Source organism: Pleurodeles waltl, chromosome 11 (assembly GCF_031143425.1).
Source record: "Pleurodeles waltl isolate 20211129_DDA chromosome 11, aPleWal1.hap1.20221129, whole genome shotgun sequence".
NCBI classification, from domain to species: domain Eukaryota; kingdom Metazoa; phylum Chordata; class Amphibia; order Caudata; family Salamandridae; genus Pleurodeles; species Pleurodeles waltl.
The window spans coordinates 951,304,779-951,320,415 of record NC_090450.1 but is presented as its reverse complement, the minus strand read 5'-3'; the positions used below and the strand labels follow the sequence as shown (position 1 = coordinate 951,320,415).

At 48.3% G+C, this 15,637-nt stretch overlaps 1 protein-coding gene across 6 annotated transcripts in view; it reads left to right on the top strand.

Moving 5' to 3' along the window:
• The window catches only part of CABIN1 (calcineurin binding protein 1), a 1,028,293-nt gene that overhangs the window by 354,156 nt on the left and 658,500 nt on the right, over positions 1-15,637 (top strand). The gene's annotated exons all lie outside the window — the stretch shown is intronic.

Here is a 15,637-nt window from a genome sequence, read left to right as displayed (position 1 = left end):
GCCTCTGTAGGCCAGGCTGTCTTAAAAACATTATTTCAAACAACTTCAACTCCTACAGGCTCACCACCGCTTTTTTGGGAGGACTAACTGCTTTGAAGTCTATGCATACCATGTGTATCTGCAGCTACACATGCCATCGAATGGAAAATGTCACTTACCCAGTGTACATCTGTTCGTAGCATGTAGTGCTGCGGATTCACATGCACCCTTACTCCTCCCCTGAAGCCTGTAGTCGTTTGTTTTACATTTGTACATATGTATATACATTTACATTTGCATGGGCATCTCTTTATATTTCTATACTCTATCAATCCTTTCTTCACCCTCTATGGGAAAACAATCTAACAATGGAGTCGATGCTCATGCGCAATGGAACCGAGAGGAGGAGTCACTCGATCCTGTGACTCCGAAAAGACTTCTTCGAAGAAAAACAACTTGTAACACTCCAAGCCCAACACTAGATGTCGGAATGGATATGCATAGCATGTGAATCTGCAGCACTACATGCCACGAGCAGATGTACACTGGGTAAGTGTCATTTTCTATATATATATATATATATATATATATATATATGTATGTATATATATATATATATATATATATTTTTTTTTTTTCATTTAAAGAAAAACAAAGCTTGCAGGGACGTTATAGTTAGGCTCACATTTTAAGAATACCAAACCATACAAATTACCAGTTATAGTTAGTTATCACAAGTAACTATAACCCATTCCCTAAGTAAGTAAGTATAACTCCCGCCCCCGCCATGCACAGTTATCTGATCAGTATCAATAATTTCACTGCAGATGTTAGTGACATTAGCAATGATGTTATCAAAGATGTCATGAGTGCTGTAATTTGTGGGGTATTTTCTTAAGCAGCAGACCAGGCTAGAAGCCAAGCCAGGAGGTTCAAGTCATGCCAACAGTACCAGCATTACTTTTAGAACCCCCTCTGTGGGGGGTCTATATGAGAAATGAACATGTCAGAGGCCAACACGGTTCTGAATGGAGAGCCTCCACTAAAAAACAATGACTCCCCTTCTCTCTTCCCACCGATTACATTACACCTTTTGGGGGAAAGAATGATGCACTTCCTCACTCAGTGACAAAACATCACTGATGGTTCCACTCTAATGTGCAGGAAGGGTACTACCTACGTACTTGGATGATTGGCTAGGGAAAGCACTCTCTGTGTAGGAAGCCTGTGCCTCCATAAAGGCTTGCATCTACGTATTCCATTATTTGGACCTAAAGCTCAGTGTGGAAATACTCAACTCGTCCCTTGCAAGACGCTAATTTCTGTGATCAATCCTGGATGAACAACTTGGCAAGGCATTTTCTTTAGTGGAATGCATCACAAAACTATAGATGATGGCTACAAACCTCTGCAGATGCTGTATAATCATGGTCCGAACAGACAAGCCGTTGCTGGGTCTCTTGTCATCCTGCATAGGACTCATTCCATTCTGCCACCTGCAGATGGGACCTGTTGAATAGGAGCTAAAGGCTCTTTGATCAAAATTTCAAGAGTCACATTTTGTCTCAAACAGGCTCAGCTTGGTGGAGATTATCAGAAAAAACTCAACACAGGCATACCTTTTCAACATACAGAAGAAAGGCTCCCTATGATGGCATATGTCTCCCATGGAATGTTAGGGGCGTGCATGCAGGAGCTATCCATGAGAGGCATGTGGTCAGAGGAGGAGAAATCCTTCTACACCAATGCTTTGGAGCCATATGGCAATATCTACAAGCATTTCTACAGCGTCAATAAACAGCTGGTGCAGGAAAAGCAACCTCTGTGATTTCAAAGCACCTCTGCATCAGGCTGGTCAAGTACTGATTGTCTACGTTGAGTATGTCTTGTTTCATCTGTATTGCATCTGCAGCAGCAGGGATTTGTGCAGCAATATTGATGCCCCTCTAGAACCCATGAGAACCACAAGTGAAGGATGCATGTGTATCACACAATGTTTTTATATATTGGAACAACACCAAACCCGGCTTAATTTTAACATTTAGGTGATTGATATTCTGTGTCAATATTCAGTAATCATCCATATGTATGGATTTGTGTGTTGGTGTTGTGCAGCGATAGGCAGCGGCATGTTGAGTATGTATGTGGTCTGAAAAACCTAACTCTAACCTAACAGTTACCATCCCAACACCCCCATTTTCCATACTTGCCCCACCAGAACCTTCTGTTGCCTACACTTATGTGTAATAATCGCAACTCAACCTCCATAGTGTGTAATGGTGGAATATCCCCAAACCCAGTGTCTCCCTCCCAGCCTGTAATGTAGTAAATAACATCTTGAAACTTGTTGCAAATCTATCACATCATTGCTAGTATCACAAATGAAAAATATGCCCCTGTGGCAGTGTTTGGACATTCAGGTGATTTTTGACTCATTCCTCCCCCATCCTCTCTATAGGAGTCTGACACAGGTCCAGCTTGCCGGCCTGCCTGTTCAGCATCCTGCCTGAGGCAGGTGCCCCGCTCACTGCTATAACCTGGACTGAACGCTTGTCCACGCCGCCGCCTCCTCCTCTCCTGAGGCCTATTCTGGTGAGAGATGTGAAGGGCTACTTTGATTCCCCTGCTTCACCTGGTAACCCTTCCCCTCAGCCCAGTCCCAGGCCACTTCTGGGGTCTTGAAAAAGTGAGCCTTGTTGTGGAAGGTGACCATTTGTTTCACTGGAGACAAAAGGACATATTCCAGCTACACTCCCTGTAACTTTTGTTTATATGTTTTGAAGAACCATTGCTTCTCCTGCACCCTCCATGTATAGTCTGTGAAAATCATGAACATGTTTGAGTCCATTTTGATCTCACTATCCTTCTCGGTGGATTTAAAGGTTGCAGCCCTGCCCAAATTATTAAGGAGTTGGAGGATCATTGGGTGAGCACGGGCTCCCAAAGATGCCTGGGATATCAAAGCCTAATGGAGTCCCTTTTTTAAGCAAAGTGTCCTGAAAGGTCTTCCTAGGGGACCAGAGACTGAAACTAGTTGAAAGATTGCATCCCTGCCAAATAATTGAGGCGACAGTGGATCTTTGGGTAGCTGGTGCTCCCGGAGGCGCCTCCGATATTGAAGCTCGATAGAATATTTTCTTTTTTAATAGCAAAACATCCTGAAAGGTCTTCCTAGCGGACCCAGAATTGAAACCAGTTTATAAGAGACTGGATAGGGTCGGAAGCCTCAATCCCCTCTAGTTTTCCCACCAGTCTGATGTTGTTCGGGCGTGCACAGCCCTCCACATCCACCACGTTCTCTGCCAGGTATTTGGTCACGTTGTTCAGAGCAGTCACCAAGATTGCAATGTGTCCTTAGCTGTGGAGATGGCACCCTTCCACTGCAGTCATGCAGTACCCCGCATTTCGGAGGTCCTGATGGATCAGTCTCATTTAGGTGCACCTCTTGCATCTTGCTTTCAAATGACAAGTGGGAATACCAGATTGCAAGATACTGACCATTGTTGTTACCTGTGATTCGAATCTGCTAGGTGAAGCAACCCATCCACCAGAGGATTCAGTTGTGATTACCCTGGCATGTTTCTCTAACTTAATTTGAGGTGTGTCATTTCTTTTTCTTTCTTGACTATGCTGAACGAATGCATCTCCACAGCCCCACAGAGAAATATTCCCAGCCCCCACCCATACTGTCTCTCAGACAGGAGGGACCAGGAGAAATGCAGGATCAGCCTTAGCCTTGAAGCCTATTCCTCCTTGAAGGACACCCGTGGACTTTCCCCACTGGGGACAACCTAATATCTAGCCTGAAGACACCCTGTTCACATGCCACACCTAGCCTCATAATGAGCTTCATCAGATGCAATCCTGAGCTGCGCTGCCCTCAGCCAGCACTTGGGGTAACGGGCCACTGACTGTTCGCAGTTCCACAGATCACTGATCTCTGAGCATGGCCGAACACCAGGTCTGAGAAAGGGGAGAGGAGTAAAGCCTTGCACAACACACTCCCAACACCCCACATCAGGGCACCCTGCTGCCCATTCCAGCCCAAGTGCCTCAGAGTTAACTGCTACAGTTGTTTAATCCACTGGCTGGCCCCTGTCAGCCCAACAGCCCTTGAATTCAGGGGCTGGGGGGAGTAGGAGGGGAACAAAGGATGTTCTCCAACTCAAGCAGAATGCGTCATATCACTGTTGAGCCCCACCCAGTTCGAGGTCCACTGCCCAGGAATCTGGGTCCACCTCTGCTCATGTCAGCCAGTCTCCACCACTCAGGACTGCTGCTGTAGTTCCCACTTGGGCCCCACTGCTGGGAGTCGGGGACCCTAATGTGTCTTTGAAGTGGCTGTGAGACGGCTGCATGTGCGAAGGTTGTTTCCTCAGCCGTGCCTCTAGGCTGTCACCCCCGCCCCCCCCCAGCAGTTGGTGCGAGCTCTGACGCCTCCCTGGAGCCCCTTCACCTGCACTAGGCGAGGGGGTCCTGCCTCCACAATACAGGTCTCAATTGTGGACTGCCTCCCACAGCCTCAGGGTCATTCTGCGCTGGGATTTTCAACTCAACAACACCAGCCCAGATAGTTGGTTTCTGAGATTTTGTACTAGGATTATGAAGGATTGGAAGGTGGAGGGCTGGAGCTGTTTGAATATGTAACGCCCTTCTTAGCTTACCAGCCACACCCATCTCTGTTGTTCCAGCCTTAATGGTTCAGAGGCTTTTTAGGATCTTGATGCTACGCATCCTGCTGATGCCTTATGCTTGTTCACACATGCAGATCCTTCAGAGGATTTTGTGGCTGCAGTGGTTCTGCACTGAGAATGCCTTTCAGACAACATGTCTGATTAAGTGACGTAAGACCTTTATTGTTAGATGGTGGATACTAGTAAGAAGTGTTGCAGGCTGTTCTCTTTGCACCTTTCCAGAGCCCCCAGTAGTGATGGGTGCATTATCTATAGGCTAGGGACGTCACCTGTACAAGCTGGAGGTCAGAGGTCTCTAGTCCCGGATCAGTCAGCATCATCATTTAAATCTACTAGAGCTGTCAACCATCTGGTTAACGCTAAAAGTCAGCTTTTCTGCCTTAAATCGAGGGCCGGTCAATCCAGGTGCTGAAGTACAGTGCAACCACCATTTGGTACTGCACCAAGTACTGCGAGTGGAGTCTTATTCCCTGTCTGGAGGCTTTGAGGGTTTGGTGATGGGTGGCGTCTTATGGGATTTTTCTGAAGGTCAGCAACCTGGCAAGATTCCTCAGCATTAGGGCTGGCTAGTTCCTCACCAGTGTAACCATACAGTATTGCTTTTGGACTGTGGAGATGGGTCCCTGGAGAAGAAGTTTTGCCATTTTGATTTTTGCACAGTGGTAAACAGATTGACAGTGGTAATATCCCATTTGTGGATGTACTTTTGGGGATTTATCTCCCACTTGTTGATGCGCCCGGCTCAAGAAGTTAGCAAAACCATTACCCACCCCAGGGAGATGCTCCGCTACAAGCGAAATGTTCTGAATTGCCCATTGGCATATGTTTTGGGCTAGTGCTGGAGCGAGTGAGTCCCTCCCATCTTCTAGATGTTATACATCTCAGTTATGTCTTCCATCTTTATTAAGGCTATCTTGCAATGCACCAGTAGTGGCATCGGGAGACTACGAGTTGCAGGACACCTTGTGGGCTAGGAGGCAGCCCCTATGACTGCCATCACCTGCAGGCACTTTAAAGTACATCTCAACAACCCACTCCGTGGGACACATCAATAGCAGCATCAATGGACCACTTTGAAGGTTAGGAGGCGGCCCCTTTGATTGACATTGCCTGCAGGTGCTATAAAGGGCATCTCAACAACCCACTGCGCAGGACACACCAGCAGGGACATCGGAGGACTACGAGTTCCAGGACACCTTGGGGGCTGGGAGGCTGGCTCCTTTGACGGGCATCACCTGTCAACAACCCGCTTCACAGGTTGCGTCCGGGTCAAGGACAGGCCGATCCTGTGCCCATCAGTGCCAGGAAGGGGCAGGGCAGGGCTACCCCCTTGGCTCAGCATTTAGGCAATGTTTGCACTGTTCCTACCCTGTGAAGAATCTTAGTACAATATGCAGGTACATTCATAATTCCTTTCTTTGTCCTTGGGATGGATATAGTCCCTGTGCTTCTTCACACCAAGTGGTAGGGTTGCAAGGATTTTGTCTGACGCTTGGTTTTCTGCAGCTCTTCTTTAAGTTTGTTTGCATCTCCCCCGTTTGGACATGAGACACAATTTTGGACAGTGTATCGGCCGCCTTGATATTTGCTATTATAGCTGCATTTCATGTGGGAGGAGCCAAGATGGCGGCCGGGACGGTCGCTTGATTTGAGCGCTCCGTCTCCGGCCACTTCGAGACATCCTGTTAGGCGCCCCCCCAGCGGCCTGGCAGCGACGGCGTCTTGGCTGGGGAGGACCGGAGCACCCGACGGACGCCGCGAGCGCTCCTAGGGCTGTGCACGGAGCGAGACTGGGACTCGCCGGTCTGAGACGTGGGCAGCGTGGAACGAGGGGAGCTGCGGCCGCATTCCGGGTCGCGCTCTCGCCGGCCCCGGCCGCCTCCTGCCTCCCCATCAGCCCGCGGCGGGGAGAACAGGAGAGACACGGCCAGCTGCGAATCGGGCGGTTTATCCTGCTAGGCGCCCCGGCCCACTGAATCGAAGGACTGGGGCGCCATTTTGGATCTCGGCGAGAAACAGCAGAGGGTCAGTGAAAAGGCCCGGTAGAGCGGGCGTGTAGCGGCGGCGGCCCAGCGGGCAGCGGAGATTCCAGGCGCAGACAGATTCTGAAAATAAAAAATTAAAAAATAAATAAATAAATAAATAAAAAAAATTTAAAAAAAGGAAAAGAAAATTAAAGAATGAGGTGAAGAGGGCGATTATGTGGAGCGGAACACCAAAACTACACCGAGGAGGTAAACCTTGGGGGAGGCAAACGCCCCACCTCTCCACCCCACAGTTCCGTCTTCGCAATTGGGCAAGTTAGAAGCGGATCATATGCTCCTGGGAACACAGCATATTCAATAAACGCAGAATGGATGGCTGGGCTGGACTGTGGATGTGAGGCCTGTCCTGGGCTCCCTGGAGGTGGGTCCCTGCCACAAATGTTGTTGGCGGCGCAGGTCATATCCGCGGCGCCTTGCGAGCGCCTCAGCCTGTGATTTCTCCTGCGCCACGGCGCCTCGCCCGACCGTCCAGCACTTCTCCCCTCTACCCGAGGGAAACCCCTGGCACCAAGCCCTGCCGCCGCACAAGAAGAAACAAGTGTTCTTCCCTAACGATTGCACCCTCTGCACACCTCAGTGAGCTCGGTGGGCAGCCCCACTTGAACGTATAGTCGGATCAAAGAATTCATCAAGGACTGCAGTATTAGTCACTGAACATACAGGCCAAAACAAGCCAAACTAAGACTAACTGTACCTATACCCTGCGGCCTAACTGCAAGCCCACCAGTGCGAAGTCTTTGCAGATTGGGAGGCAATCGCACAACAGCCAGAATGGCCGGCAGAGTCAAGTCAACCAAGAACCCAGATCGATCCACTCAAGCGATAACGCCTACAGATCAACAATCTGGCCCATCCCTACAATCCTTGGAAAGCACACTTCTAGCGCACTCTGCCCAGTTCGAGAAAGTATTGCAGGCAATACTGGACACTAAGTCGCCCCTGGAGGGCAGAATTGATGCAGTGGCACAAGACTTGAATCTTCTACGAGTGGATCACCGTAACCTAGCCGAAAAAGTAAAAACAACTGAAGCTGAAATAGCGGAACTAACTCCAATAGCGCAAGGGAACCAAAAACAAATCCAGCGCATGGAGGAAGAGCTGAAGATACTCTGGAGAAGATCTGAGGAAACGGAGAGTAGGGTGCGCCGAAACAACGTGAGATTTCTGGGTTTTCCGGAAAGTATGCGTCAACCGGAAACTGAAATTTCCCTAGAACAGTGGCTAATTAAGGAGGTGTTAAATGGGGCTCCATCCAAGTTTTTCTCGATTGAAAGGGCTTATAGAGTCCCGGGTAGGCCTCCAGCCCCCGGCCAGTCCCCCAGACCACTGATTGCCAGGTTCTTGAATTACAGAGATCGAGACGCAATACTGCAACAATTCCGCAATAAGGGCCCGTTCAAGTATGAAGACTCGAACATTAATGCCTACCCAGACTTCACGCAAGAAGTGCAAAATCAGCGTAATTCTTTTGTTAAAATCAAGCAACGCTTGCGAGAACAGAACATAAAATATGCCCTACTCTTCCCAGCCAAGTTAAGGGTAGTGATGGAGGACCGCACCCATATATTCACCAGCACCGAGGATGCCTGGACATGGCTCCATGCCAAGGGCCTTGCACACCCCCGGGAAGACGCAGAAGGGGACGAGAAATGGCGCAGACCCACTGCAGGGAAGCGATCCAAACGGCGTGCCAGAGGTCAGCCCAACGACTGGCAAGCAGCAGAGGAAAGAGCAAAAGTGCTTAAAGAGACGCCGCTACACATGCAAAGCAGCAGTATAACTCCCGGCGGGTTCGTGGAGCTGGAGCCGGACTCGGACACAGCCAGTTCCGCATCCACGGTAACAAGAGAACTAGATGGGCCGAAGGTCACCCCAAGATCTGCTGATGAACTATAAAGCATCTGCTCAGGTCCCGAGTGTATACTAGGGATGGCGATAGCTACTGGACAATTTATGGAGACTACACGACACAGCCGAGATGTGGGGATAAAGTGCTTCCGCCAATATACATCTTTGATATAAATACTAAGCTAAGTGAACTGGGGTACGAATAGGTGGCATGTGACGGGTGGGTGGGGCCAGAGGGAACGGAAATATGCCAAGGGGGGGCGCCTGTAGATATTGGCAGACTCAGTCTGCGGCATGATGTGAGCCCCTTATAAGAGCCACATCTGCAAGGTATGAGAATCCCACTATGCAAATCCAACTGGATAAAAGTTATGTTACACATTTTTAAGTTTTGTAGTTTCACTATAGCTGTAAGTAGTTTAGGGGGATCAACTAGGGGGGTGGGGATAAACAGTTTAGTAGAAATGCAGCGATCGGAATCACTTAATGCACAAAAGATGAACCTGCACTCGCTATATCTAAATATTAGCAGCAGTAAGGCAGCGACCAGGTGGGCCAATATTAAACCCAGGCCCACAATACAGCAACATACCCCCCGGCACCCTACATGGTGTCTTCTAGAAGCAATATGGGGAACCAGTATATTATTTTAACATGGAATGTCAGGGGCCTTGGGACGCCGAGCAAACGGGCTAGAGTGCATGCTCGACTTAAGAGACTGGGAGTGCATATTGCTATTTTGCAAGAGACACATATGCTAGAGGGGGATTTACGAGACCTGCACATGAAATGGGGGGGCACAACATATTCGTCCTTTGCGAGAGGGGTGCTGATTTGGATAGCAGTGGGAGTCCCATTCCTCATGTCAACACACAATATAGACCAGGGAGGGAGGTACGTAGTAATGGAGGGCAGATTAGATGGCAGGCAACTGGCGGTGGTCGGGGTATACGCCCCCAACAGTAACATCACAGGCTTTCTTACCACTCTCACCCCAACGCTGCTGTCCCACCCCATGCCCCTAGCCATCTGGGGAGGTGATTTTAATAGTACCCCAGTAGCAGCATTAGACAGAAATAGCGCCCACCGGAGTGCATCAACCAGCAGGAAGCTTACAAGCCCCCTACAAGAATGGGCAAACGTTATGGGCCTATACGATGTTTGGCGGTTAGGCCATCCAGAGCAAAGAGAATATTCATTTTACTCGGTCCCACATAACACTCACACTAGAATTGACATAGTATGGGGCACCCGCGAAATAGGGGCGCTGTCCACCGAATCCGAATACTTGGCAAAGACAGTCTCAGACCATGCGCCTCTGCGGGTGACTCTGAACTGGGGCAGGGCACGTCAGGCAATCCCCACTTGGAGATTCCAGGCGGAGACTCTACAAGATCAAGTATTCGCTGCAACACTGGGGAAATCTGTAGACCAATATTGGGAAATAAACGCTATGTCTGCAACAACCAGGGCGATAGAATGGGATGCCCACAAGGTAGTGGTTCGCGGAGCATGCATGTCCACTACGTGGGGGGTGAGACGCTCCCTACAGACGGAAATTAGCAAACTTGAGAAGGAGCTGAGAATCGCGGAGGTAGCGGTAGCACGGGGGGAAATTGCCAGCACTGTCCTTAAAGACAAGCGCTTAAAATACAATGAGGCAGATAGCAGGCTACGCTGCCACGACTATAAATATTACTTAACCAGGTTGCAAACGGAAGGAGATAGGTCGAGCAGAATGCTAGCGTGGCTACTCCGCGAGGATAGACAGCAGGCTCCAATAGGGGCCATCCGGGTGGGCGCGCAAGAGATGGCTACCACACAAGCAGAAATAAACGGGACGTTTAGGAATTACTACTCTAACTTATACACTAAACGTACTTCGTGCACAGCTACACAGCTAGAGGCCTTTCTGGTGGACTCCTTCCTACCCCAACTACCACAAATAGACAGAGATGGAATTGAAACCCCTATAACAGCAGCAGAAATAGAATTAGCCCTTGCACAGCTGCCCAGGAACAAAGCGCCTGGCGCGGATGGCCTCCCATCGGAATATTACAAAGCCTATTTACCCAGCCTGAAATCCCATCTGCTAGAAGTGTTCCAGGAGGCGTGGAATAAAGAAAGCTTACCCATATCTCAAAGGGAAGCTATGATAGTGGTACTCCCTAAACAGGGTCGTGACCACACGGATGTGAAATCTTATAGACCACTATCGCTGATAAATACAGACTGCAAAATATTAGGCAAAATACTGGCCAACAGGTTAGCCCCCCTCATGCACTTATTGATACATGCAGATCAAAGCGGCTTCATCCCTAAGCGTAACACCTTCCTAAATATTCGTAGGTTGCTGAGTATAATAGGAGATACCCCCAAGAATGCACAGGAGGAAATGGTGCTCTCATTAGACATAGAAAAGGCCTTCGACACGCTCGAGTGGGACTTCCTGCTGGCCACGATGGCTCGCTTGGGAATAGGCCCAAATTACATCCGCTGGGTTCGGACATTGTACTCTAGCCCGAGCGCGAGGGTGAAGTCAGGTGGGGTGATTTCTGATAGTTTCCCGATCACTAGGGGGACACGGCAGGGTTGTCCCTTATCCCCGCTATTGTTTGCCATAGCAATGGAACCGCTAGCGGCAAAAGTTCGCCTCATGGAGCACAATTGGGGAATAATCAGACATGGGTTACACCACACGATCTCACTATATGCAGACGACGCTTTGATATATATCAGGAACGGCTGTGCAGCTATTCCACCCGTAATATCCTTATTGGCTGAATTTGGAGGCCTGTCCGGACTTGTGGTAAACTGGGAGAAGTCGTGTGTCTTTCCCCTGGTAAAAAGGGCTCCCAACAACCATGATCCTCCAGAGGTAGGACACCTTAAGTGGTGCCCTACAACATTCAAATACCTAGGGATAAACATATACCATGCCACGGAAGACTTAAGGGATGGCAACCTGGGGAAGGCGCTAACTTCCATAAAAGGCTCCTTGCAATTCTGGAACAAGCTCCCCCTCTCGCCGCCCGGCAAGGTGGTGATTGCTAATATGTTGATTCTACCTAGGCTATTATATTACTTTGCGGCCCTGCCGATAATCATCCCCAAAAGCTTCTTTAGTAATCTGAACACAGCGTTGCTGCAGCTTATCTGGGGTGGTGGCAGAGCGCGAGTGGCGCTATCCACATTACAACATCCGCTGGATAATGGTGGCCTAGGAACTCCGAATTTTGAAAAATACTACGCAGCCGCACAACTTCAATGGGTCCAACATTGGATCCACAGACCAGAGCAAGCGGAACCTATGAGCCTAGAGCCTCGGCGGAACGGGACCCCCCTATTAAATTGGCTATCGTCAAAGCCCGTTAGAGGGGCATTGGTCAACCCCTTGCTCGCAGCCGCGTACGCGTGCTGGGCCAGGTATGTGCAAAAAAGAGCGGATAAGCTTCCATACTCCCCACACGTCCCGCTGAATTATCTATTGGTGGGAAATGCAGCTGGGATGCAAGCTGTGAAGCTGTGGAATGAAGCAGGAATACTGACTGTAGGGGATTGCTATGAAGACGGGAGATTAATGACGTTCGAGGCTCTCCAGGCCCTCACGGAGATAAATACGGGGCAGTTCCTGACATATCATGCCGTATGTCACGAAATTAGGAAAATATGGGGAATGGGCACCTCGGAACCAGAGATCTCCCCTGTGCTCCACCAGCTCCTACAATATAGTGACCAAACAAAAATAATTTCCAATCTATATAAAACCCTCAACAGGACCCCAGACACGTAAACGGTGAAAGCATGGGGCAGATGGAATGCAGTACTCCCCACTCCGATCCTTCTGGATGATTGGCCCAAGGCCCTATCCCACATCAGAGGTGTGTCAAGGAATCCCAGATTTAGATACACCCAATTTAATTACACGCATCAAACATATCTTTCCCCAGCCAGAATAAAGCGCATGTTCCCTGATGCAGTATCGCTATGCCCCAGATGTAGATCAACGTCAGCACCCTTCTATCATATGGTATGGGATTGCCCGAATATACAAACGGCCTGGGCGCAGGTGGTAGAGGAGGTATCTGGACTAACGGGACTTGTACTGGTTGCAGACCCCGGGTCCTGTCTGCTGGGACTAAGGAAGAGACCAAAAAAACAAAGACATTTACATAAATTCGTAGATCTGGCCTTTTTAATGTACAAAAGGTTAATAGCAATGCATTGGAAAGCCTCTAAGGCTCCTGATCTGAAATCCTGGCACTCTCTAATAATACGCTGGGCCCGTACTGAATACCAGGTACTAAAAAGAATGGTGCGTGAAGGGCGACAACACGCAGGATGCTCTACATGGGAGGATATGGTGACAAAGCTGGAGGCCAAAAACGATGAGAAGCCGCCTTAAATCGGGGCACGCGAAATCGCAACAAACACAGTACAAGTTCCCTTGCACCCCCCAACCTCGGAAACAAAATTCATAGGATACCCAGGCACCACAGAATGGGCACATCACCTCCCCCCATTTGTCTAATAATAAATCGCCCATTAAATCTATGTCACCACAGCTTTAGCGATGTGTGGGGAGTAGAAAACCAGGGGAGCCACCCGCATACACCAATCAAGTTGAGGCCTCCCTTAGACATTTAGGGAACCCATACACGCAAAGCAAGGTCCACACTGGTCTCAAGCGGATGCCTATGTAAAATAAAAAATGAAGGATAAACCCATGGAGGGTACAGCCAGAAATGATACTGCAAGATTAGAAGTATTCCGGGAAGTGCATATTAGGGGGGTGTGTAACTGTTACATGACGTAGATAATTAGTCAATGTTTTGGTTTATCCTGTGGTTGCAAATTGAACAATTTGTATCATATTTTGAAAAATAAAACCAATAAATATATTTAAAAACAAAAACAAAAAAACAAAAAAAAAAAATAGCTGCATTTCATGCTAGCTCCTGCCCTCATTTCCTCTATCTTTCCTCTGGTTATATGGGGGAGTACGACACCGTCCACAGTTTGTATGGGCGCAATAACGTCTTTGAAGAGTGCATCGGGTTAACTTTTGCCATTGTGTTTCATCTTATCTCCTGCCTATATCCCCAGTGCCTTTTTCCTGGCTTGTTGCTGGGGTAGAACATCGTCCACCAGCTTGACTGTTTATGGAGAAAAATGTTTGGGGTGTGTGTACTGTATATGGGCTTCCGCTGTGAGTGCCTAATATAATCTTTTCACCTGCCTGTATCCCCTGCTGGGGTGGGATCTTGTTACCCAGTTTGTTCGCTGCAGAGGATAGGCTGTAGAGCACATGTATGGACTATTACTTCCATAAGTTCTTTAGAACTTTGCAGCCTGCACAGGGGCCTTCTTCGATGGGCAAGCATAAAGCAACCAAGAACTTGCCAAGCAAGAGGAAGAAAAAGTTCTAAGCTTACTCCTAACGATACAGTGAACAGGCTGCAAGCCAACACAACGCTTGAGGATATTAACACTTTAATTGAGGAGGTTGAATCACTTTTGTGGGGTGGAGGAGATAAAGTTAAAGGTTTGAATCAAGGGAATGTGGCTGGCAAAATTGCTCCCATATTCACCAGTTGACCAAAGAGTAAACTCAGCGTAAAATCAATAGGCTTGGATGCCTTAATGTCTAGCGTGCCTCTGGGGGCTACCTCTGATAACCTTGCTGGTAGCAATTCTAATGAACATGTGACTGTACCATTGGAGCCTGCAGTTGTATGTATGAATAGGTATTCTGCCCTTGCGGATCCCAAATTGTGTAATGGCTTGGGGAAAGAGGGAGCGACTACCAGGTGATAACAATCTGATGGGTCTCCTTGCTGTAGATTGGGAACTGGAGACAACTGATAATTTGGGTACGGCTGGTTTTGTTTTATGCTGGTTAGGCGGTTATAAACTGAGGGAACTGGCTTGAGAGTGCAGCTTTGTTGGCCAAAGTAGGGACCTTTAAGCATCCCAAAGGTCCTTTATGTAGCAGGGCTTCCACCAATCCACCCATCAGCACACTTGCCACTCTAATAGATGAAAAAATAGGTGAAAAAATAGTAGTGGTAAATCTGGTTATTCCCATGTCTATTGTTTCCAATCCGAATGTCAACTTACCTCTGAGTCACCCTTCTCTAAGTGCCAGAAAAGGGCACCTCCACTTGTCCCAAGCTGGTTATGGATGCCATTGGTTGATCTCCGCACCTTAAGGCTAATAGAGAACAGCTTACAACGGGCTTCCCCTCTCATTGTCCACAACTAAAGGGATGTACAAGGAGGGTGCAGGAGGATCGTTCTGGGAGGCTAAATTGTAAATTTATGCCAAAGCCTCCAAAACTGACCACGGGTGCTAGACAGGATGAGGACTCATTAATAAATAAATGCATTCATCACATATGATCTGTGCAAAACTGTTATCCCCTTATTAGTGCAGACATTTTACATGGAAGAAGATTTTGTGATCCATCCGCACAAGAGAGGGCCTTTAACTATATTGAGATTAGATTGAAGCATACCTACATGGTAGAAGGGCTTGTAGAACTTTAAGTTACCTACAAATCCCCGACTAGCACTTCAGTTCAAATTTAGCCCACTGTGCCCTCCCCCCTTCTCTTCTAATCTTTGCGTTACCCCTCTCCCTATTCCCCAATAAAGATTTGGGGACCTCTATGGTTGTTTGACTTGGAAACAGGTGTCATTATGCACCTAATAGAGGTGATGTCTTTGTCTGCTATTGAGGTACTGCAGCACTAAATCCATTCCAGGGGATTCACCCCACCCTGTGTACCGTACCCCACAGAGCCCTCAATACCACCACTGAACATGTAAACGAAGTGAAATAATATAAACATCTTATCCTAGAATGTGGCAGGCATTGGAAGTAAGCTATGTGATGCGATGTGGTGTACATTCATAGTTCCGTTTGACATGTGCCTACTTGATGGAACATGGAGCCTGGACCCTGTTCATAAATCTGGTTATGTAAATGGTTTTGTTCCTGCTAGCTCGATGGGAAGGGTCGCCCCTTCGTTGGTCTTTTAATCTGGGTACGAACCTCACTAAATGTTA